The sequence below is a fragment of the Leptonychotes weddellii genome, chromosome 2, assembly GCF_054177405.1.
Source record: "Leptonychotes weddellii isolate Sample4059 chromosome 2, ASM5417740v2, whole genome shotgun sequence".
NCBI classification, from domain to species: Eukaryota; Metazoa; Chordata; class Mammalia; order Carnivora; family Phocidae; genus Leptonychotes; species Leptonychotes weddellii.
The window spans coordinates 18232677-18247219 of record NC_138370.1 but is presented as its reverse complement, the minus strand read 5'-3'; the positions used below and the strand labels follow the sequence as shown (position 1 = coordinate 18247219).

The following is a 14543-nucleotide window of genomic DNA, read 5'->3' as shown; positions in this document are numbered from 1 at the left end:
GTAAAATAGGTGATGGGGATTAAGAGAGTACACTTATGATGAGCACTGTGTGATGTACAGAATTAGTGAATCACTACATTGTACACCTGAGTCTAACATAACACTGTATTTTAAGAATACTAGAATTAAAATTAAAAACTTAAAAAAATAAAAATACGCCAAAAAAGAACAAACAAAACAAAACAAAAACCAGATTCATAGATACAGAGAACAGATTGATGGTTGCCAGAAAGCGGGGGGAGGGAGTTGGAAGTTGGGCTAAATGAGTGAAGGGTATCAAGAGGTACAAACTTCTAACTATAAAATAAATAAGTCATAGGGATATGATAGACAGTAGGAGGAATATAGACATAATACTGTATTAATGTTGTATGGTGAGAGATGTATTAGCTTTGTACGGTGATCATTTCATAGCTTATATAAATGTCAAATCACTATGTTGTACACCTGAAATCAATATGTCAATTATACTTCAATTTAAAAAAGAATTTATTGTGGTGCCTGGGTGGCTCAGTCAGTTAAGCCTCTAACTTTTGACTTCAGGTCAGGTCATGATTTCAGGGTTGTGAGATTGAGTCCCATGTAGGGCTTGATTCTCTCTCTAAAAATAAATAAATAAATAATAATAAAAAAAGAATTTGGCAAAGATACTTTACATAAAATCCTTAACAAAGTATTAGCCAACTGAATCTAGCAATATCGAAAGGATAGTAAATATATCAGGGGCAAGAGGGATTTATTTCAAATATGCAAGGGCCATGAGAGATTAGAAAATTAATGTAATTAATCAAGTTTACATCATAAGAAAAAATCTTGATCAACATAGAAAATACATTTAATAAAATTCACAACCAATTCATGATAAAAACAAATTTGAAATAGAAAAGAAGATCCTTAATAACACTACAAAGTTCTTCAGTGGGCAACATAATCAATGGTAAAACATTAAAAACTTTTCACTGAGATCAGGAATGAGACAAGAATGCCCTCGATCACCACTTCTATTTAACATTATACTGGAGATCTCAGTACTATCTGGCAAGAAAATGAAATAATAGGCATTAGAATTGGAAAAGAAGAAATTCATCTGTCACTATTTACAGATAACATGACGGAGTGCTTGAAAAATCCAAAAGAATGTACAGACACAATATTAGAATAAAAGAATTTAGCAAGGTTATAGCATATGTCAATACATAAAAAAAAACCATTGTATTTCTATATGTCAGCTACAAAGAGAAGAGGAAACTATAAAATGAAACCACTAATGAGAACATTTTTATTTTATTTTTATTTTTTTTTAAAGATTTTATTTATTTATTTGAGAGAGAGAATGAGAGACAGAGAGCATGAGAGGGAGGAGGGTCAGAGGGAGAAGCAGACTCCCTGCAGAGCAGGGAGCCCGATGCGGGACTCGATCCCGGGACTCCAGGATCATGACCTGAGCCGAAGGCAGTCGCTTAACCAACTGAGCCACCCAGGCGCCCAACATTTTTAAAAATCAAATACTTAGGGATAAATCCAGCAGAGGATGTGCAAGACATTTTTACTTAACACTGCAAAACACTATTGAGAAAAATTAAAGTAGCATAAATAAATGAAGGAATATACCATGTTTCTATAGCAGGAGATTCAATATTACTTCTCCAAAAAGTACTCAATAGATTCAATGTAGTCCCAATCAAAATTCCAGATCTTTGTCCTAAAGAAATTGATGGATCAATTCTAAAATTTATTTAGAAATGCAAAGGACCAAAAAGAGACCTTCAACCTTGAAGAATTAACAGCTGGAATACTTATAGTACCAAGTATTAAGAATCAAACCTATTATAAAGCATGATGATTAAGACAATGTAGTATTAGATCCAAAACAGATAAGCCAAATGTGGGAAACAAATAGACCCACACATATATGGTAATCTAATTTATGACAAAGATTATATTTCAGTGCAAGGGAGGAAAGTTTGTTTTTTTCAATAAATGGTGCTGAATAATTTTTTTTAAAGATTTCATTTATTTATTTGACAGAGAGAGACACAGCGAGAGAGGAAACACCAGAGGGGGAGAGGGAGAGGGAGAAGCAGGCCTCTAGCGGAGCAGGGAGCCCCATGTGGGGCTTGATCCCAGGACCCTGGGATCATGACCTGAGCCGAAGGCAGACGCTTAACGAATGAGCCACCCAGAAGCCCCAGTACTGAATAATTTGATATCCATATGGAAAATTTATCTTGACCCTTACCTCACACCAAACATAAAAGTCAATTCTAGATAATTTGTAGATCTAAATGTAACGGGTAAAACAACAAAGCACTCAGAGGAAAAAAAATTGTGATTTTGGAGTAGGCCAATATTTCTTTTAAAGGACACATAAAATATTTACTGTAAAAATGATACAGTGGACTATATTAAAATTGAGAAATTATTCCTAAAAAGTCACAATTTAGAGATTGAAAAGGCAATGGATAGAGTGAGTGCAGATATTTTCAGTACATATGTCTGACAAAGAATTCATATTCGTAACATATGGAGAACTCCTCCAAATCAATAAGAAAAGCCAGTTAACCAATAACAAATGGGAAGTTCACAAAAGAAGATATTCAAATGTCCAATAAACATATAAAAATCTGCTCAACTTCATTTGTTTTCAAGGAAGTGCAAATTGAAACCATAATAAAAGTCAACTACACATCTTCAAGAATGGTTTACAAAAAAATAATGGATAATAAAAAGTGCTGAAAAATACTTGAAGCAACTCCAACTCTCATTTACATGCTGTTGTTAGTGTAAATTAGTACAAAACTTTGGTAAACTATTTGGAAGTATATAGAAAAAGTAAATAGATACATTCTATCTAGTTCACTTTTAGGTACATATGTAATAGCAAAGTACACAAATGTTCATAAAAAGTTACCAACAGAAATGTGGATCTCAGCACTACTGTGTGACAGATTTCAACTGGAAACTAACCAAATGCCCGAAATATAAATGGGCATTTATGGGTAGCTAAGTTGTATGTATGCACACAACAGAATACATACAACAACTATACACAACATGGATTAATTTTATAATCATAATTTCCAGTGAAAAAAAGCCAGCCAATAAAGAATATATTCTCTGTTCCATTTATATAAAGCACAAACACAGACAAAATTAAATATAATGGTGGACATCACAAAAGTATTTGCTCTTCGGGGCAGGATAGTGACCAGAAGAGAGAACAAGGCAAGCTTTTGTGTGCCAGCAATATTCTGTTTCTTGACTGGGTAATGATTATCTGGGACTTTTCAGTTTGTGAAAATTTATGAAGTTGCACATTTATGATATGTGGACTTTTGTACATGTAGGTTATACTTTAATAAGGTTAAAAAAAATCAACCCTAAAGTTCACTCTGGCTGTTCATGAAGAGTTATTTGAGAAGAGCAAGAGGACTATTGGGAAGATAGGTTAGGAGGCCGTAGTTCTGGCAAGGGATGATGGTAGGCCAGTTGGAAAAAATTATAGAAAGTTTTCTAATTGTCGTAGCAGGGAGCATGAAATTGAGTTAGCTAAAGAAATATAGTAAACAGTTTTGAGAGCCAACAATTCTGCATTTAGGATGGTATCCACGCATCTTATATGATTTTCTCTAGCTGTATTTAGCTACCCAGGTACCAGCAACAAAAATATGTAGTTGGTCTTGTACATATTGGGGATGGAAAGACCAGTGTGAATAAAGGACTAAGTATCAGGGGACTTTAGAGTATTGGCAAGAAAGTACTCATAGTTGTCAATAAAGATTTGATTCCCTGGAAATGATAGGTGTTAGAGTTCCACCAGCAACTCTGTTAGTTGTTCACCTTCTCCAACCTGGAGGTTTGCCACCAGATGCATGGGTGATCAGTAATTTAAAATATATATATGTATTCTAAATGGCCCCAACATTGGAATTATCCTAGATTCTGCTTTTTCTCTCACATCCCATTTTTAATCCATTATCGTGGGTTGATATCTTGAAATTCCCCTTACTGGCTATTCTTAAAGTAAAAATATGATTGCAAAATAACTGTGTCTTAAAACCTAGGATTTTAACAATAGATAATATTACCTCTTCTCTAAAAGCTGAGTTTATGACTTTCATTTTCTGGGCTCAATGTGTGGTGAGGTTATGTTTTAGAACATAAAGAAAACAGAGTATAGCTCTCAAGCATTGCAATAAAGGAGGTTTACACTGGATGTCTTCTTTGGGCTTTTAAAACTAATGAAATAGAGATAATTCAAGATATAATATCCATGGAAACATTTCATTCAGATACCACATGATAGAGAGAGAATATCTTTCTCATATGCAAAATAACCTAGAGGGCATGCATTTCCATATCCCTGTCCTTATACAAAAGCTATCCTTCTGAATTTCAGTTATGTTGAAAATGTCCATTAAATCAAATAACTTAGTTGGTGCACTTACTAAGCTCAAAGCACTTTGGCAGATATTTGGGAAAACATAATAATCAATTGTATATGGTCTCAAGTTTCAAGAATCCTGTGTGTCTAAATGATTTATAATAGATAGATGTAATCAAGGCTGGAGGTTTTCAAAAATATGTTCTACCATGATTCTAGGATAAACACTATGAAGTTCACTGTAAACTGTGCAGAATGGGTGGGAAGAGACGAAGGTCCACTACAGGATAAAATGGTGAATGGATAGCTGCTGATTCCCACCCCCAAACATGATCCTACAGATAGGACCACAGAAGCAAGGGAATATTTGATTGATCCCAGACCCTAATATTTAAGCTACAAGAAACCGCTAAGCATCTAGATAGCGACTCTGTCCTGATGTAAGTTCAGGAAGTAATGGTCTGGGTAGAAAGGAATGGGTGCCAAATAGAGCCCCTTGGCAGCTCTTTGGATTGTGCCCTGGTTGGATCATTTATTGTTCCAGCAATATTGGGAGGCAGAAGAGCATCAGGCACAGCTTGGTGCTGACTGGTGTCACCGAGGTGGCATCAAGGACATGCTGGCTAATGAGTAGATTATAAGACTTTTATATTGTGTTAATTGGCTGAACACCATGGATTCTTCCTCCTCTACCACATCGAGATAAATAAACCCAGGGTAGTTCTTCTAAAAGAGCAGTGCCTAAAATGGAGGTATCGAGAGATTCTTTGAAAGACAAGATGGGTTGGTGGGAGGGAAAGTGTGATGGAGAAGTGACAGAACTCTATTGAGGATCAGCAACTCTCTGCCCGCCAGCAAATGCCACCCCAATCTTTAAATAGGCAGAAAGGGTAGACGCTAGGAGTTGCATTTTCACCTCACCCCGTTTCCTCCTGACCAGTTCCAACAACACATCATGAGCTTCTTCCAAGGGAATATTAGTTCAAGGGACTAATTATCTAAACATCTGAGAAACATAAGTACCATAAAAGAAAGACCCCCAAACCAAACTAATAAATGATTTAAAAGTACATAAAAAAAGAAATAACACATCCCTACATTCTGGCCTCCTGTCCTCTCACTGGGGAGCTCCTGGACACCCTGACACAGGGATGACACCCAGAACCCTGTTCTAGTACCCTGGCTGATATTTGTCCCGATTCTTTGGGGTCCATATAAGTGGACATTTACATGAAAAGCAGACATATACAAAAATAAGATGTGGTAGCTATTTTAACAGTCCTAAGGCAGACTATGTAAAAGAACATAGAAGAAAGTTATACACAGATAGAAGTGATATTCCATCAAGGAATGGAGTGTCACCAGCCCCTCCCCCAGGAGACCTTTGCAGTTGGCCATCCCCTGCTCCTCGGTAACCATGTGCGACCGAAAGGCCGTGATCAAAAACGTCGATATGTCCGAGGAGATGCAACAGGACTCGGTGGAGTGTGCGACTCAGGCGTTGGAGAAATATAACATAGAGAAGGACATTGCGGCCCATATTAAAAAGGAGTTTGATAAGAAGTACAACCCCACCTGGCACCTGCATCGTGGGGAGGAACTTCGGTAGTTATGTGACACATGAAACCAAACACTCCGTCTACTTCTACCTGGGCCAAGTGGCCATTCTTCTGTTCAAATCTGGTTAAAAGCATGGACTGTGTCACACACCCAGTGATCCATCCAAAACCGAGGACTGCAGCCTAAATTCCAAATACCAAAGACTGAAATCTTCAGCCTTGCCTAGGGGAACACCTCGATCTTTGAACCTTTATTGTGTTGTTTTGTACAGGGCATTCTCTGTACAAATTTGTTGTGGTTATAAAACAATTAGCAAACAGCTTACATTTGTATTTATTTTCTATTCCATACCTCTACCCCATGTTTTTTCTCCTCAAAATCCATTCCTTTCAAAATTAATATGTTGGTGAAAAAAAAAAAAAAGATCATAAACGTTTCTGCCAGGGAAACAGTCTTATAAAACACTGGAGAGAATTCCAGAGGGAAATAAACAAATCAAACTGTATTTTGAGATTTTTAACTTCTGTTTTTCAGAAATTGATAATTTTTTTTAGTTGTTTACCTTTCTGGTGTTCCTATTCAAATACAGACAAATATGAAGATATGCACACAAATTCTTACTTTCCTCAGAGTCTTACATGAAAGTCATATACTACACAGTTCTTTCCCATAAATTTTCACTCAGCAATATAGAGCTATTAGTATAGGACTATCAGTATATAGATCTTGTTCTTTTTTTTTTTTAAAAAAAGATTTCATTCATTCATTTGAGGAAGAGTGAGTGAGAAAGAAAGCACAAGCCGGGGGGAGAGGCAGAGGGAGAAGCAGACTCCCCACTGAGCAGGGAGCATGACACGGGGCCCGATCCCAGGACCCCAGGATCACAATCTGACCCCAAGGCAGACATCTAACTGACTGAGCCACCCAGGCACCCTAGATCTTTTTCAAAATTTTTTTCAAATGTTTGCTCCATTGGGGGACAGGGTAAGATGGTAGGAATAAGAATAAAATTAGATTTTTTGTGTGTGTATTTTTAAAAACATTTTTGACTTTGCAGATACCCATTCAAAAGTAGGTATTTTTTTTTAAAAGATTTAATTTATTTGAGAAGAGAGCAAGTGTGCACAAGCAGAGGGAGGGGGAGAGGGAGAGAGAGGAGAGAGAAGCGGGCTCCCTGGCGGGGCTTGGCCCCAGGACCCTCAGATCATGACTCGAGCTGAAGTCAGACACTTAATCGACTGAGCCACCCAGGCACCCCACAACTATTTTTTTTTAATTAAAAAATCTGAGGCTTTACAAATCAGCCACCTCAGATGCAATGGGAAGTAGCTTCTGGATTTCAATATTCTCTACTAAGCTAAGAGGGTTAGCTCAGCTTTGAGACCCAGGGTCTGGAGGACCTATTTGTGAGCAATAATGCAGCAAGTGGAGGCTAGTTCAAGATTGTACATGCAAAAAGAGGTCTGAGACTTGAATCAGCTTTGAGGGTTAGGATAGAGAGAAGACCCATAGCTAGACCAGGTCTAGGGCAGGACCCAAAAATTACTTATCAAGGATTTGCTGAGAGTTTAGAGCCCATTTAATGTTAGGGCTTCAAAGACCAGAGAGGAGGGAAATAAGGCACATGTCTCAAAATTGTGAGAAATTGGTGCATCAGGCAATTTCTAACAGAGCTATATACAAATTAGGAACAGGTGAAGATGTTCCAAAGCTGGCTTTACCAGAGCATTAATATGGTTCCATTAAGTACCAAGCCAATCCAGCTGGGTAAGTTTAATGGGTAAGTTTAAAAAGTACTTTCACATTCATTATGTCATGTGAAGCTCAGGATAGCTTGTTCATTAGCCAGAACTCATATTTCTGTTATCATTTCTTAGATGAGAAAACTGATAATTAAATGACATGGCACATTCATATTCACATAACCAGTTAGAGGCTGTGCAAAGAGTGAATACAATTCTTATTCCTGCTCACTGCCTCCCAGTCATTAATCGATCCATTTATCACTAATTCTGAGCACTAAATATGTCAGGCACTCACCAAGAAGCGGTTTTTCCCCGGAGCAGCTCACCACGTTCTTTCCGCTAATGCTGTAACCAAATGGAATTTCCTTCTCCACGCCTTTAACTGTGCCACTGCCAAGAAGAAATATGCAATAAAACCTTTAAATTCAACTCCAGGGGGTTTCAAGACCTCAATGGGAGGTCAGAAAGCCCTTTATTCAGGGTCTAATTATCTATTTCTGTGGTTTGAGAAGGTTCCCTCACCTACACCACCATGCTCTTTTTTTTTTTATATGATTTTATTTATTTATTTGACAGAGAGGGCACACAAGCAGGGGGAGCAGCAGAGGGAGAGGGAGAAGCAGCCTCTCCACTGAGCAGGGAGCCCCACGTGGGGCTCAATCCCAGGATCCTGGGATTATGACCTGAGCTGAAGGCAGACACTTAACCGACTGAGCCACCCAGGCGCCCCACCACCATGCTCTTTAGGACTCTTTCACTTTGTATTAGCAGCAGCATGGAGAGAATAGGGAAATAAAAATGAGAGAATTCCAGTCCATCAATTTTTTTTATTTGTGAGTAGGCCATGAATGAGATTGGTGAAGAGGCAGTTGGGATTGACAAAATGAGGTGCTTAGATTATTTGATGATATAAATTATTCAGCCTAACCCTCCCTTTCGTCCCCTAACTGGGATGGATTCTGAAGTTGGAAGCTTTTTTATAGGCACGTGACAATCTGCCTTGGATCTTGTGTTTTTATATTCTTTTCTGTTAAAATGGTAAAGGTTTTCTCAAATATATGAATTGTTTCCATGTGAAAATTATTTGTTTTTTTTTTTTAATTTATTTATCTGAGAGAGAGAATGGGAGACAGAGAGCATGAGAGGGGGAGGATCAGAGGGAGAAGCAGACTCCCCGCCGAGCAGGGAGTCCGATGTGGGACTCGATCCCGGGACTCTAGGATCATGACCTGAGCCGAAGGCAGTCGCTTAACCAACTGAGCCACCCAGGCGCCCTATTATTTGTTTTAAGTTAATGGAGAGCAGTGATATAGACAATCACTTCAAATAGACTTAATTTATAGATGTGCATATATTCAGGTAAAGTATCTTTGCCTTTTTCTCTCTTTCTTTTTCATACCATATTATTTCTATCATTATCACTCTAATTTGCCAGTAAATTCTAAAAAATACCAAGCTTAGAAAATGTCACTAGTCCTTTCATGATGGTCATAGATAGAAGTTGTGCAGAGGTTTTTCCAAAATGTTTATTTCAGGATCAGATAAATTGATGTTTCATCTTCACCTCTAGTTGATGACAGCTGATTTTCATTTTTTATTCCAATAAAAGTAGGTCAATGTTGACAGAGGCTTAACTAGTTAGTCCCTGTGATTACAGGACAATCTGGAATGAAATTTCATAGAATCCATTCCATATTTATTGGCTAAGTTTCACCTATCTGATCTTTCTTATAAATATCTACTACTTTCTGATTACTATACTTCACAAATGAACACATTTTGAATTTTTATTTTTTATTAGTGACATGTTTGGTTTACTCAGATGGTTGGAGATTTTTTTTTTTTTTGTAAGTAGGCTCCATGCCCAGTGAGGAGCCCAACACAGGGCTTGAACCCACGACCCTGAGATCAAAACCTGAGCTGAGGTCAAGAGTCAGATGCCCAGCCGTCTGAGCCACCCAGGTGCCCCGACTTATTTTCTAATTATGCAATTCCCCCATCCCCTCTTCTTTTACCTCCCTCTCTCACTCTCTTTGTTCTTTCTCCCTTTCTGTCCTCATTTCTCTATCTGTTCTGTCTTCCCCAAACTTCCATGACCCTTTCTTTTGGATTATTTTTTCCTCTAATTATTTAATGCGTTTCTACTCTATGTCAGTCACAAAGCTTGGTTCCAGTAATACAAGCACAGTCCCTGTCCTTGAGGAGATAAAACCAAAATAGTGTTGCTGTGATAAGGCAACAAGGGGATATGTACAAGGTACTGCAGGAAAACCCAGAGAAAGAAAGGGGCAGTTCCTTGGGGAGGAGGGGCACGCAAAGTGTAGAATGGGAGGGTTGGGGAAGTTTTCAATTCTTAAGTTTTTAGGAGTCTATCAGAGAAAGGAAGAGGACATTTTAATCAGAGGAAAAAATAAACAGATGTACAAAGGTATGGAAATGCTTAGAGTATTGGTAAAATCACGAGTAGCTAGCATAACCTCATGCCAGACAGGAAGTGGCATCATTTGGGCAGGGGAAGCATTAAGTTTAGAGAAAGACTTTCAAGGGCCATTCATTCCCTGGCAGGTGCAGTGGATCTTGTACGCAGCACAATGGTCAATGGTGATGAAGGCTTAACTAGTTAGTCCTTTTGACTATAGGACAATTTGGAATGAAATTTCATAGAATCAATCTTAAGGGTTTTCGAGATAGTAAATGGAGTGACTTACTCTACTTTAAAAAGTCATTTCTCATATAAGGGGATTAAAGACACTTGAAGGAAATTTATAAGCAAACCAAAACCCTCTTGTCTATGATATGTTCCCAGATAATTTATAAGCAAATAGCCTCAAACTGTGAGCCCAGGACCTTCTCCTTCACTGGACCTTGACCAAACTATTATGTTCAAAGAATGTGTGGTCTGCACACTCACTCACTTTACCAAGGACTTTCTCAAAACTCAAGTGCACTCACTTTAGCATACATCCTGAGTATATCCAATTTGTGTCATCAAAATCTAAAATGGTGAGGGGAGAGGAGATCCACAAGAATATCAGAATAAAAGTGCTCCATCAGCGCATTCTCCCTTCACCCATAATGCCTAAGGGCAGCACATTGCTTCTTGAGAAAGATTTCAGTTATTTTGTTGTGATTGTGACCCATTTTCAAGTGGATGTGGGGGCAGCTCAAAATATTTGCCATTGAGTTTTAATCAATGCCATGAGAAAATTGCAGAACATCTCATACAAAATTGAGGTCATCTTTTTTGACAGCTTTAATGGAAAAAGTGGAAAATTGCAGAAAATTGTAAAAAAAAAATGAAGGGAAAATGGTTTACACTTACTGACAACCTTTATCTTAAACCTTGCTATTTTATCATTTATTTAATATAATCTATGATTTTAGCTACTGGCTTAACTTTCACTTTCAATTTTCTTCCTTGTGTTAAGACTGTCTGCCCCATGCATCTGGTATCCCAGCAGTGAGCATTTGCTCATTCCTGATTATCTGGCATCTGAGCAGTTAGGTATTCTGTTCTGCAGCTCTAAATGGTGATGAATGCTTCTTAAAGACTGCCATTTTATGCATATATTTCATGATTATTCTGTCTTTAATTAAATTGCAAACATTTCAAAATTTTTATTGCAGACATTCCAAGCTTCCTTTTTAAATACCACAGATGTTCAGTTCCCAATAATCAATAAGAGATATTGACTTCAAAATTTAGATTAAAAAATATATTTTTAAACTTACAGAAAAGTTTGCACTATTATTTATCAGAGAGTCTTAAAAAATAATAATGCAAAAGTATCAGAGCTTTGATCTTTGTAATAAAACTCTGTTCTCCTCTCCGGACTTAGAACTGTGATGGCTTAATCCACTTATTTGCCTCAATCAAATATGTGACCTCGCATTACCTCTTATTTTCTTATTCAATTATTTGTGTTGTAGGTTATCTCGTGAGTAAACTACAAACTACCAAAAAGTATGGAAGATATACTCTTCTTTTCTAGCTCCCCAAACCCTAAACCTCATGTACTACTCAGCATATTCTATGTTAAAAATTTTCTGGGGCACCTGGGTGGCTCAGTCAGTTAAGCATCTGACTTCAGCTTAGGTCATGATCTTGGGATCCTGGGATCAGCCTGCGTGGGGGCTTTTTGCTCAGCAGGGAGTCTGCTTGTCCCTTTGCCCCTCCTCCCACTCATACTCTCTATCAAATAAATAAATCTCTAAAAAAAAAAAGTTTCCATCACCATTATTTATTTTGATAAGAAATTTGCTTCACACTTAATATACAATCCAGGAAAGTATATTTGCTTATAGACTTACCAGTTTATCTATTTCCTTTTTTCTCTTGTAGTTCATTTGCTATAAGACTTTTCACCTTTGTATAATAGAGGAGGAGCCAAATTGTTCCCCCAAATAATAGGAAAGTAGATGGGGAGATAAATTATATTTTCCAGTACAAAAATGGTGATGATCTGCCCCAGTGAGGTAACTGAAACATGTATCTTAATTAATCTCTGTCAGGCGATGTAGGAAAATAGGTAGAAACATAGGCAAGTGAGAGAAGACTTGAATGATGATATTAAAAAACTGAACTGAGGAGCCTAGAAAGAGAGAAACCATTCATTCTGGCAAGAAATTTGAGAAAGTTCTAGGTTGACCCCTAAAAGAAAGGAGTTAAGTTTAGAAACAAATTAGAGGAAATTATAAGTGAGCTTTGATTATTTAGAGACGATGAAAGTGTTCTTTCTAAAGGAACTGGCCATAGTAAAACAAAAACAAAAACCTCCTTAACCCCTAAAGAAAAAAAAAAAACTGGACAGTGTAAATTATACATAAAACCTTATAAATCAATCAAGGATACTAGAGAAATAAGAAAACCACACAGATAAAATAGAAATATATATTTCAGTATATATATGTATATATACATACACACACACACACACACAGAAAAGGAGCTGATGACTCATAAAAAAAATTAAATAATGGCAAGATTTTTCAATTATAAGAGTTAAGGAAACATGTTTTCCAACTTATAGAGGGAGGAAAGTGATTCCATAACATTCAAACCAGTCAGGTAAACTTTAATTCTTTCAGTAGGCACTTTAAGAAAAAGATAGTATTCTCAAACCTCATAAAATTTGCAGAATGTGGGCTGTTACTCTGAATCTGACTTCCAAGTACAATATTAGCATAACTAAAGGGAGGAAAAATTAAGTTTTCAAGAATGAAATAGAGTTTAGGGACAAAACAGGCTTCCCAGATTTAAGAAATTGTCAGCCAAGATATCCAGTTTTTTTTTTAATTTTATTTTATTATGTTGTGTTAATCACCAAACATTACATCATTAGTTTTTGATGTAGTGTTCCATGATTGTTTGCATATAACACCCAGTGCTCCATGCAGAACATGCCCTCTTTAATACCCATCACCAGGCCAACCCATCCCCCCCCACCCCCCTCCCCTCTAGAATCCTCAGTTTGTTTCTCAGAGTCCATAGTCTCTCATGGTTTGTCTCCCCCAATTACATACTCCTACAAATTGATACTATGTTAAAAATTGAATTCCAGAACTAATTCACACCCATGTTTTCTATTCAATTGCTAAGCATGTATCCAGTCCTTCCTATGTATTAACCAATGCACTAAGTAGACAAAGAAATTTATAAATTGTCAAGACAGCCTACAAATCAAATATTGGACACCACCATTATTTTTTTGCATGTGGGGCAACAGCCAATACTGTTACTAATTGACTTAGATATCCGAAGAGTGTGGAGAGATGATGGATGCCTTAAAAAGATTTCATTGAACCTGTGAAGTTTGATATTGTTCCCAAGTAATGGGAAAGTATTGTTTATATTATCCTTAGAGGGGCTCATATAGAACCTGTTTCGCCCTAGGCTGTCAGAAGTGAGGGTGGGAGGGTTGGCTGATACTGATCTTCCTTAGCACAGACACAAACATGACTGAGCCTTTGATAACAGCAGTGGCTCCCAAGGGACTGTTTGGCCAAAAGAGATCTCTGGTTGTCATTGCAGGATGGTGGTTGTAAGTGGGGTGCCTATCATACTTAACATTTTTTCTTCCATCAAACTCATACCGCGTACTCATAGATCAAATTCAAATCCATTTCTTCCTTTTTGTTGTTTATACTGACTTATACCCTCTTTTATCAATTTAATTTTCTGCCATACTATCATGAATCCAAAGCTAACATTCCCTTCAATGGTCAATTTGCTTCATTTCAGAGCAAAAGTTTCCCTATCCAGTGTCAGTGATGGATCAATCTATCTACACACTTTTTTTCCCATTAAAAAGCCATGTCCACATATTTTTTACTTTTGTCCAAATCTTGTAATAGGAGGCTAAATTTCTTGATAACCAGAGATGTTAGGAGTTTTTTCATCAAATGTAGGGGTTGGGAATAAAACCACCAGGGTGATATGTGGAAGATGATTGGAGTCTTAATGAATAACTCGCTAACTCTGTTCTGCACCCATCTTCAATATATATGGAAACGAAGTGGAAAGGAAATGATTTTCCTTATTCTGATCTCTGGGAAGGTTTTCCAAAATTTATTACTCTGTTCCCTCATAATTTGGAATCATTCTACATTTTTAAGATGTATTTCTCATAACGTAACTTAAGAGTTCTCCTTGTCGGGTGACTGGGTGGCTCAGTTGGTTAAGCGACTGCCTTCGGCTCAGGTCATGATCCTGGGGTCCCTGGATCGAGTCCCGCATCGGGCTCCCTGCTCGGCGGGGAGTCTGCTTCTCCCTCTGACTCTCCCCCCTCTCATGTGCTCTCTCTCTCATTCTCTCTCTCTCAAATAAATAAATAAATAATCTTTAAAAAAAAAAA

The 14543-nt window shown here is 37.4% G+C and overlaps 1 pseudogene; it reads left to right on the top strand.

The window, feature by feature from the left end:
- Positions 1 to 4693: 4693 nt before the first annotated feature.
- On the top strand, positions 4694 to 6376 carry LOC145720297 (dynein light chain 1, cytoplasmic pseudogene; annotated as a pseudogene).
- Positions 6377 to 14543: the final 8167 nt, after the last annotated feature.